We start from the raw sequence: 10,556 nt of genomic DNA, 5'->3' as shown, positions 1-10,556 counted from the left end.
TTGTTTTTATCAATTTTCATTTGAGTTACCTACCATGTGTTTGATTATTTTTAAGTCACTTACTTTTCCATTGAGTTATCACTTTTTATTGCGGTGCTTACCAATCTTTTTTTTTTTTTTTGAAATTATCAAACTTAACCGGAGTAAATACCAATTTTTCTCCGATGAATAAACTAGTTTTGTGTTCCTGACAAATCTAAGTTAGTTATTAGTATTTATTTGTTTAGAAAATAATTAATTTCTGTTATCTCTAAAAAAAAAGAACTTCCCTTATCATTTGCCAAATTTAATTTGACTTTCTTATTGATGGCTTTATGAAAGTGTCTAAGTGTCAGCATTTATTTGTGTGAATTACTAACTTTTCTCTAATTAAGTCCACATTTAGTTTTGAATTACCAACTCTAATTTGAGTTGCTTACCATGGATTTCTTTGTCAAATTTGCCAAGTCTCCTATTGAGTTCACCAACACATTTTAGGAATTGTGTACCTCAATTAGAGTTATTACCAACTTTTCTCTGATACCAACTAGTTTTACATTATCAATTCTTATTTGAGTTGCTTAGTAATGTTTATTTCATTTTATTTTTAATTACAAGCTTCTCTTATTTATGACTCAACAAGAAATTTTTCTTTTTATTTTTTTTAATCTTTTACCAACTTTTATTTACCCTTCTCACCAATGGCTTAACTTAACCAATTATAATAAGGACTTATCAAAAAAAAAAAAAGATTATGTTACTTATAAACTTTTCTTTGATTAAGTTACCAATTACTTTTGAGTTATAGTTCTAATTTAAGTTTCTTGCTAGAGAGCGTGCGCGCGCCCACACAAACACATATATATTCACTTATCAACTTCTCTATTTATTTGCCCGGCTTACCAACCCTTTTCTACAATATAGCTACTGACTAGTTTGGCGTTACCAACTCACTTTAAAAATTAATTGTCAATTTTAATTTGCTTGTTTTAAATTACAAACCTTTTTGTCTCTGACAAATAAAACTTAATAAAAGCTAAGAAAACTCTCTTATCTTTTACTAAGTTTTATTTACATTTCTTTACTATTTTACCAAGTATTATACACAATTACTGCCTTTATTTGTATAACTTATTAACCTTTTCCCGATCAAATAATCCAAAAGAGAAGTTGGTTAATTTAAAACCAAAAAAATGTTGATAAATAACTCAAATAATAGTTGGTAACCTAGAATTAACTAATTGTTAAGAAATGTCGATAAAATCTGGTGAAAGATAGAAAAGTTGGCAATTAGGAAAAAAAAATGCATTTAGTTAAGTAACTCAAACAAGAATTGGCAACCCAAATTAATTTGTAACTTAATAGAGAAAAGTTGCTAGGTCACTCTAATTGAGGTAGGTAATTTCATAAACGAGTTGGTAAATTTGAGGCACTACCAAGAAACACAAATAAAAGTTCTAAGTAAATTAAAAGCATTACTAATGATAAGCAAAGTAGAAAAATTAAGAAGAAACTAGACGTAGATAAACAAATTCAAATCAGAATGGGTAATTCAAGCCTTGGCCGTAATTTAATGGGAGAAAGTTAGTGAGTCACACTAATCTTAATTGGTTTTCGAAAAGGGAGTTGGTATATATGAAGGGTTGTTGATTAATGTACATAAAAAAAATGGTAACTCAATAGAAAAGTTGAAAATGATCGAAAACTAGTAAAGGTTGGTTAGTAATTTATACGAGAATTATTAACCAAAAACTAGTTGATTATTTAACATGACAAGTTGGTAGTCGAGTTGATTTTGTTTAGCAGCTTACTGACACTTCAAATATATTTATGGACACTTACATGTGACTTAACTTTTAATCGATGATTAACTGCGAAAATCTTAACACGATATGAGGGGACGGTTGCGGATTTTCACAATGAACTCATTCTTCTTATTCTTTTTGGCTGAAAATCCAAGCTGAAATGCTAATCAGGGGGCGGTCGCGGATTGCAAAACCGGTGGACTTCAACATCTTCTTCCACACTGAGTATGGAACTTTGATGTGAGCCTCTGTCTGATCCCCAAATGGAAAGGAAGCAAGAGGAAAAAGATAAGCCACAAGCCAACATGAGCGCTCGTGCTCAGTCCTTGTAGCAGATCACACTTCTTATCACAGGTGTCTCAACATGGTTCGTGCGTCTCTTTTACAAAAGCTATTCGCTTTACACATATGCCTAATGTATATGCCTATGCCTACCTAGCTTAAAAATGCTTAGCACGTTGAGTCCATTTCCATTGGCAAATGCTACTGGAAGATTGGCCTAACCAAAATTTCTTTCTTAGGACATGCAACATCTTGAAATTTCACATCAAATGGATGAGGTTCTATTGGGTGATTAATAAATATATACATGCTCCCAAACGGTCACCATCTTGTCCAGTTACTCAAGAATATGACTTTTGGAAAGTTGACCCAAGTGGAGCCGATCAAATCATTACAGATAGTGCCTAAGCATGACCCCATCTAGTAAACATGGGAGTTCGCGAATGGATTAGACTCAATAAACGTTTGGTTACCGAGTGTGGTTGGTTTTGAGAGGTAGGATGTTCTTGGAGGCTAATTTGGTCTCTTTATCCATGAAGTTTTATCTTGGATGCAAAATGGTATGTTGAGAAAAAGAGGGAAGGTGGAGATGAATTATTAAAAGGTGAGGATGGAGTACTTTTCCCGTTTAAACTCGAAGTCTAACTCAATTACGAAAATGTTGGAAAAACTAGATGGCCAAAATAAGTATGTTTATCTAAGAGAAACATACAGTTCCTAGATTTTGAAGCTAGAAGGTGCAAATTTATCTAAGAGAAACATTAGCATGATTTTTGTATTTTCTTTGATTAAAATTGAGGAAACCAAGTTATAGAAGAACTATGTAGAGACAGTTTATTCGATCAAGTTTTAGAAAATATTTTCTTCTAAGTTCTTCCTTCAGTGAATGCTTGAAACATTTCATAGAAGACAACTCATAATTAAATTTTGGAAAGATATTAATATTGACTTATAATAATATTAATTATTAATAAAAAAAACATTACAAATACTATAACTTTTAGATAGTAGTCACATAAGTATTATAACTTTTCAATTAATCACTTTTGTGACATAATTTCTTAAAGCGCTCACTTGTAAAAAAAAATTGAACGTTAAGGTAAAAGTTGTGGCATTTAAGTAAATGTTTTTAAGAAATGATGATACTCAAATGCTAAAAAAAATATTACGACATTTAAGTGAGTATTGTATGAGAGTTGTGATATGTGGGATGTCTATATCTTAATAATATGGTCGGTAACTTATTATCATGATTTATCAAAGGTAAAATCCGTACGAAAAAGATTTATAGCTAAGATGATTGTCCCCTCCTCCTAGAGTAAAGCCCCCACTGTGACTCATACTTTTGTCCCCATGTCAAATCCATGCTATAACTAGAAAGAGGTACATCAATTATTGATATATTTTTCTCTTAATCAATTAATATGTGTTGCACAATATGTGCTCGGTACATCTATTTCTTTAGAGGGTTTTGTACGTTTAGAGCCCATCATAGTTTCCAAAAATTGATTGTTTGGATGGATATTCCATTGTTTTTATGTCTATGCAAAAAATGCCTCATCAATCACATAAATTGAGCAAGAGAGAGAAAGATTATATCAGTTATCATATCCATCTAAATGATGTAATAATGTACCGAGCATAAGAAAAAAAAATCGGTTAATATAATCTCTGCTCACCCAGCATTTTCTAATATCGTCCCTAAAAATAATCCCTTTTGTTAATTAGTTCATGAAAGCTCTATGTGTTCTTATATGTTAAGTGCAACGTTAGGTGACGTGCCTTTTTTTTTCAACATATATTGTGAGGTGAGTGTTAACTAGGGAAAAAAAAAATATTATGCTGACAGTAGAGGTGAGCATTAACTGTGGTACAACTTAAGAACCGGATCTAGCTGACTTAGATTGAACGGTTCCAAGCCAATTCTAAGAAGAACGGGTTCAATTTTTGGCTCCACGAACCTAGAAGCAGGCTAGGACTAGTTTGGTTCTTAGTTCCAAACTGTGGAATTGGTTCAACTAATCCAACTCTTAGGTTAAACCATTTTTGAAGCATCTTTTAGAAGAAGAGCTCTTATGGATAATTGAAATCATGGTTTGACATGAACAAACGCCAACATAACCACTCAATGAACATATTCTTTTTTAGTGAGATTTTATTTTTTATTATAAAAAATTGCAGTTTTACCCAAAACATGACATTTTCCAAACTCGACCAATTCGATTCACTATCAAAATCTATTAAAACTAACCCACTATAAAACAGATGACCTGTGACTGGGCTACATTTTATTTTTACCTTTCCAAGTTAGTGAAATCTATTCTTTTTTTTCTTTTTCTTTTTATCCTTTTATGTCCCGTCCTTCTTCCTCCTTCTTCCCCAGTTGCTAGTGCGCTCCGTCAATCATCATTGTCTATGCCCACCTCGCAGCGCCTTGGTACCACGGCAACCATCTCCCTCCACCCTTCCTTTTTCCCTCCCTTATGGTTGCAAAGTAATGTTTTTTTTCCCCAAGAGAATCAAAGACAATTGAATATTAACAATGAGGGACTCAAAGTTATATCTTCAAAGTATATAACTAAATAAATATCAATTCGTATCAAAAGATGAAAAGATCTCTAAGAACCAAATATTTGTATTTAAAAAAAGAAGAAGAAAATAGCGGAAAACATTGGCATATTAGTGATAACTTTTGAAAATGAATCTTTATAAAATAAAAGAAAATAAAAGTTTGGCTAGAAAGCTCTAATTCAGATAAGAACCTAAAACAATAAAAATCATAAAAGATTGCAATGTAATAATTGAAAACAACTCGATAAATAAAGATGATCCAATGACAATCTAAGGGCATGTTTGGCAACGTGCCAAAACGGTGCATTCCGATTTTTTGTTCCAGAATCAGTTTAGGACGAGAATCGCGTTTGGTAAAATTTTTGTTCGGGAATAATTTTGGACAAGCTTTGAGAATAAAAAATTTGATTCTCCGTCCGAGAATCAGAAAAATAATCAAAACGGTGAAACCTCGTTCTTCCCTTTCGTCATCCCGGTTCCCGTCCGCCACCGCCCGCCGCCGCCCGCCGTTCGCCGTCGCGCTGGTCGCCGCCCGGGTCGCCGAGGCTCGCCGAGGCTCGCCAGGGGCAAGGTCCGACGAGCTCGCCGGAGGCAAGCCTGACCATCGGCGAGGCTCGGCCTCGCCAGACTGGCGCGGGCCGGGCGAGCTCGCCGGTGGCTAGGCGAGCCTCGCCAAATCGGCGAGGTCGAGCCTCGCCGGTGGCTAGGCGAGCCTCGCCAAATCAGGCGAGGTCGAGCCTCGCCGGTGGTGGGCGAGCCTCGCCTAGCGCCGTGAAGCTCGCCCGGCCACCGGCGAGACTCGCCCAGCCCGCCGTGTGGCAAGCCGGCCTCACCGAGGCCGGGCGAGGCCGGCCGGTGCCACCGGTGAGGCTCGGCCTCGCCAGATCCGGCGAGGCCGAGCCTCGCCTGGGGCCCGAGGCTCGGCCGACGAAGGCCGACCTCGCCGAGGGCGACGCTCCGGTGAGCGTCGCCGCCATGAAGAAGAAGAAGAAGAATAGGAAAAAGGGAAAAAAAAAGAAAAAAATTATTTAAAATTTATTTAAAAATTAAAAAGAAATTAATTTGAAACATAATCAATTAACACGGTATCAAACCCAATTCTATTCCGTAATCAAAATTTTGGACGGATTTACCAAACGCGCTTTTTACTCGAATCGGTTCCGGGAATGAATCAAAAATAATCATTTCTAGTCGAATCGGTTCAGGAGAAGAATCGTTACCAAACGCGCCCTAAGAGATCATCACACCCATCTCCACAAATTATTATATTCATAGCGTACACAATTAGGAATGAAGATAAACTCGATTTTGCACGGAAATCAAAAGGACCACCCATTCTTGTTTCCTTCCCGCCTTAGCTAGCGATCGCCATCTTCGTCATCTGTCACTAGCCACAAGAGAAGGGAGATTTGGATATGAGCAGGTCCTTAAAAGGTTCACGGAGGAAATATGCAGGAAAATCGCCCGGGAGTGAAAGATCCCGCACTGTCCTCCTATTTCTTCTATGTTAGAAAAACAAAGATAAACGGGGAATTAGAGGGCCTCACGATGGTGAAGGTAAATACCATGTCAGAACTTCTACTCTAATTACTACCGGGTATGTAGGTATAGTAGCCTCCTGCGTCTGGAGTAAGTGAGGATGAATTAAATACCTATAGCTGGGTTGACACGCCTTACGGCACTATCATCAACCACAGGTTGACCCAGTTCTCCCAGTTGAGGATCACCACACCTATCTCAACGAATTATTAAATTCATAGTGTACGCAATTAGGAATGAAGATAAACTCGATTTTGCACGGAAATCAAAAGGACCACCCATTCTTGTTTCCTTCCCGCCTTAGCCAACGATCGCCATCTTCGTCATCTGTTACTAGCCACAAGAGAAGGGAGGATAACGTCGTTTCAGGAAAGACTGAAATAGAAAAGATTGAATTTCGGGCTAAGAGTACAAATGCCAAAAAAATATAATATGGCCAAAAAAAATTAAAGAAGAAGAAGAAATCGAGTCAAAAAAAGGAGAGGAAGGTAGTTAAAGACGTTTTTGTGATAAATGACATGGAAAGCCTTCGAATGGAGATCGTAGCTTCGCCGGCGCCCCTTCATGTGCCGGGGTGGGACCCGCCGCAAACGGCGGTGCATTCTGGCTCACACGTTGGAGCCTTGCGATCTCGCAACCCCCGGAAAAAAAAGATCCGACGGTCCCCACGCCCCTGCCTCGAAACGTACGGCACGGAACCTCTCCTGATGCCGACGTGGAACCTTCTCGACCCACGCGTGGGCCCCCCCAAAAAAGAAAACCACAGAAGAAGCGTGAACCCGCGAGAAAATCTCCGAGGCCGGAGCGTGGAGTCCAGCTCAGCGGTACGACGTCGGATGAGGCGGACGCACGTGGGATCCAGCTAATCGGAGGGCCCGCGTGCGGATTCACGTGCGCACGGAGACGGACGACATAGAGAGGTCGGCGTCGAGGTGGGGCCGCGGCAAAGGACACGCGTCGGCGATCGGGAGGTCTCCTGGATCGAGACCCTGCGAGAAGGGGCTGGTGAGGTGCGGTAATGTCCACGGGCGGTCGAGGGAAGAGTGGCCCTTGATTTGCCGACATTTTCCATGTATATCAGAAACGAAAAGACAAAGTTGACTTTACCTCAATGCCAATCTGATTTCATCGGCCGAAATGACAAAAGTAAAGGAAAATAAAATAAAATAAAAGGGCTCCCAAAAAGTAAGTTAACGGATGATGACTTTTGATCGATACCGACAACCATGTCGATTGCTGGATCATCGATCATCGATCATCGCCTGTTTGATCGGCCTGATAACTTTGACGTGTGATTGCCACAGCATGATGGTAGTGTTTGTTACAATAACTATTGTTGGCCATTAAATTTCTTTTCTTTCCAATTAAGTGTATGGATATTCAAATTGTAACTCGATATGATCTTTCTATTGAAAACTAGATTGGTTCGAGGTAATGGACGTCACTTTTGAAGTCACAATTAAATTGTATATGTCAATGTACTCGTATCTTTTGCACTCATCATCTTGCTGCTCTAATCCTACTCATCACCCTTTGCTACCCTAATCGTTGTCACCATGCTTGAGAGAGAGACGTCCACTTTTGAAGTCACAGTTAAATTGTACACCTTGATGTACTCGTATCTTCTACATTTGTCATCTTGCTACTCTCATCCTACCCATCACCCTTTGGTACCCTAGTTGTTGCCACCATTCTTGAGAGAGAGAGAGAGAGAGAGAGAGAGAGAGAGATATGCTACCATTGGCGGTTACCTCCATATTTTCTACATTTGTATTGGAGGTTTATAAAGGAATCAAGAGCTGTCTAGACCATTCGGACCAGTGGATATCAATATGATTCTTGGTTCAAGTTGTGAAACTACCCAACCTTCTATTAGATATTTCAATAATATTTTGAAATATTTACAATAATAGCTTTGATAAAAGTTATGACCACATTGAAAATCATAATCATTTTTAACGGTCATATAACAGTTTCTTAATAGTCATATAACTACTTTTCAATAGCTTTGTAACATTTAATTTATTTCTCAAATAAATCATCAATTATTTTACAATGGCTCTTTTAACAGCTCTATTCTATCTGAATATAAAAATAAAATCTCATAAAACAATCTTGACATATACATTGAATGAAAAAGAGAATGTCATTTCTGTTAAAAATATTTCCTTTCCTTCTCCTTATCAGGTTATACATAATGTTGTTTTTGTTCCTTCTAAATAGAAGAATGTCTGTTGTATCTTGGAAGGGTACCTGCCAAAAGTCTATCGCACCGAGTTTCGTACCCTAAGAGCTAGAATTATCCTTAAGAATAATATTTGCACTTGCACGCCTCAAACATATTTATTTATTTTCATTAACTTTTTCTAACACCTCCCATTCAAATCGAATCAGTAATATATATAATTTTTAAGAAAATTTTTCAACAAGAAGAATATAAGAAAATTGAAAACCCTAAAATTTTTAATTTGAAACTCAACATCTATTGGCTAAGTATCTTGTCTCACTTTCATCTCATCTAAATCGTCTCTCCATCTCTCACTCACAGCGTCGAATCTCAAGCTCAATGCGCATTAACTCACAGCCTTATCTCTTAATTTTCAATATGAGCCTAATCTTTTTTATGATGTTGAAAATAAGAATGGGCAAGTTCTTTGCCTCTTGCTTTATTTTTTATTTACTGGAAAATGTTGCACTAAGTGTGTGAAGTTTGGTGGGATTAGTTTCATAACAGTTCGGTTACTGAGTGAATCCATGAAATTAATAGGCAGTTCATAGTTCCAATTTTTCGGAACCAGTCATTAGTAAACGATTCTCAGTTCCAAAATGAAAACTGCCATTTGAATCATGCTCACCCCTAAAGCCGTCGAATGCTAGCCCACAGTGCCCTAGCAACTGGCCAACTACCTGGCACTAAAGCAACGCCAGGCTGATGGTGCTGGAAGCACACTACAGGTTGTGTGCCCCTACGTCCCCGCTACCGGTGCACCAATGCGCGCCACATGTTGCAGTGCTGAATTTTGAGATCCGACCATCCAATGAAGGCAAATTAGGCTTTGTTGGAATGCTCTTGATGAGTACTACCCAGCTATGTCCTTCGATCAAATTTTAAGCGAAGTCTTATTCTCTATCAATTTCAATCGAACCTTGAGGAAGAAATCAGGCGCCCCCAGCCACATATCATTTCCATCGTTCGAATTCCACCACCTGAGCTCGAGTCTTGTTTTCACTCACATTCCTCACGGAATCCACGCACTAGCGATCAAATCGTTAACCACTAAAACCAACCCATTGAGCCATCTAATCTAAGTCGAGTTCTCTCCTCATGCGATAATCAAAAGTCTACTCAACACAAGAGTCCCATGTGCTGTCAGTGTTCGTATTTCCCACGTCTTTAGATAAAGGAAAAGAGAACAGAAAAAAGGGGGAAATGCATAGTCCAAGCGAACTCGATGACGCTAATACTGCATCAACGTGCGCGGATGCGCCACGGCTCCCTCTTCACTTACTTTCTGCTGTATTTCGTGAAGCACTACCTACCTCCTCCTGCCAAAGGCACGCCAACAGATGGTTCGGAGTGCCCGGTCTCGGTGGTCATACATCAATCGTAAGGAGCAGAAATGACCAGAGGGAGATGATTCTCTCTCTGGCGTTTCCTGCCCCCGAATGATTGCTTTTTTCTCCATCTCCATCCGAGCAGCTCGACCAAGAGTTTATTTCCACGTGACCCGACTTCCGGATGGAGGTGTTGCTGGAAAGAAACGGCAAGATCTAGGGCATCTAGGAAGAGGATATGGATGGGTAAATTTTAGGATGGGGAATAATTCATCACCCCCTTTTGTCCTTTAGCTGCTATAACTGTGACCTAAAATGAAATGTAACTTTCCCGAAGATAGATATCTGTGTCGTCCTGAATGAATGAGCCCTTTTTCTTTAGTAGCGACATGGGAGACGTTAAGATTTCTTACAAAGCTTGCTTTTTAAAGACGTGTCAAGTTTCGATGGATCTTTGGAAACGCCAATCATTAAAAGTATGGATCTCACTTGTTCAAGCAAATGATGAGAAGATGGACACATCACTTGGCATTAGATCTCGCTTGTTCAAGTAAATGATGAGAAGATCGACACATCTGGCATTATTGTTTTGCTTTTTTCCTCATGAAGAATAAGCAATTATCATATCTATATATGATATGAGAACAAGTTCTTTCAAAAAAGTCTCAATGATTGCGCCATGTGTATTCAGTAGGTTACAGTTTAGAGTTTTGGAGCGATTTCCTTGCCATTTTGATTAGTAGGCAATATTAATGCTCTTATCTCTCCCTCTCTAAGCTAGCACATTATTTACTATAACTTCATAATAAAACTTAAGGTTTTCCT

Source organism: Eucalyptus grandis, chromosome 7, assembly GCF_016545825.1.
Source record: "Eucalyptus grandis isolate ANBG69807.140 chromosome 7, ASM1654582v1, whole genome shotgun sequence".
In the NCBI taxonomy this organism is placed as follows: Eukaryota; Viridiplantae; Streptophyta; class Magnoliopsida; order Myrtales; family Myrtaceae; genus Eucalyptus; species Eucalyptus grandis.
This window is presented reverse-complemented; position numbering follows the sequence as displayed.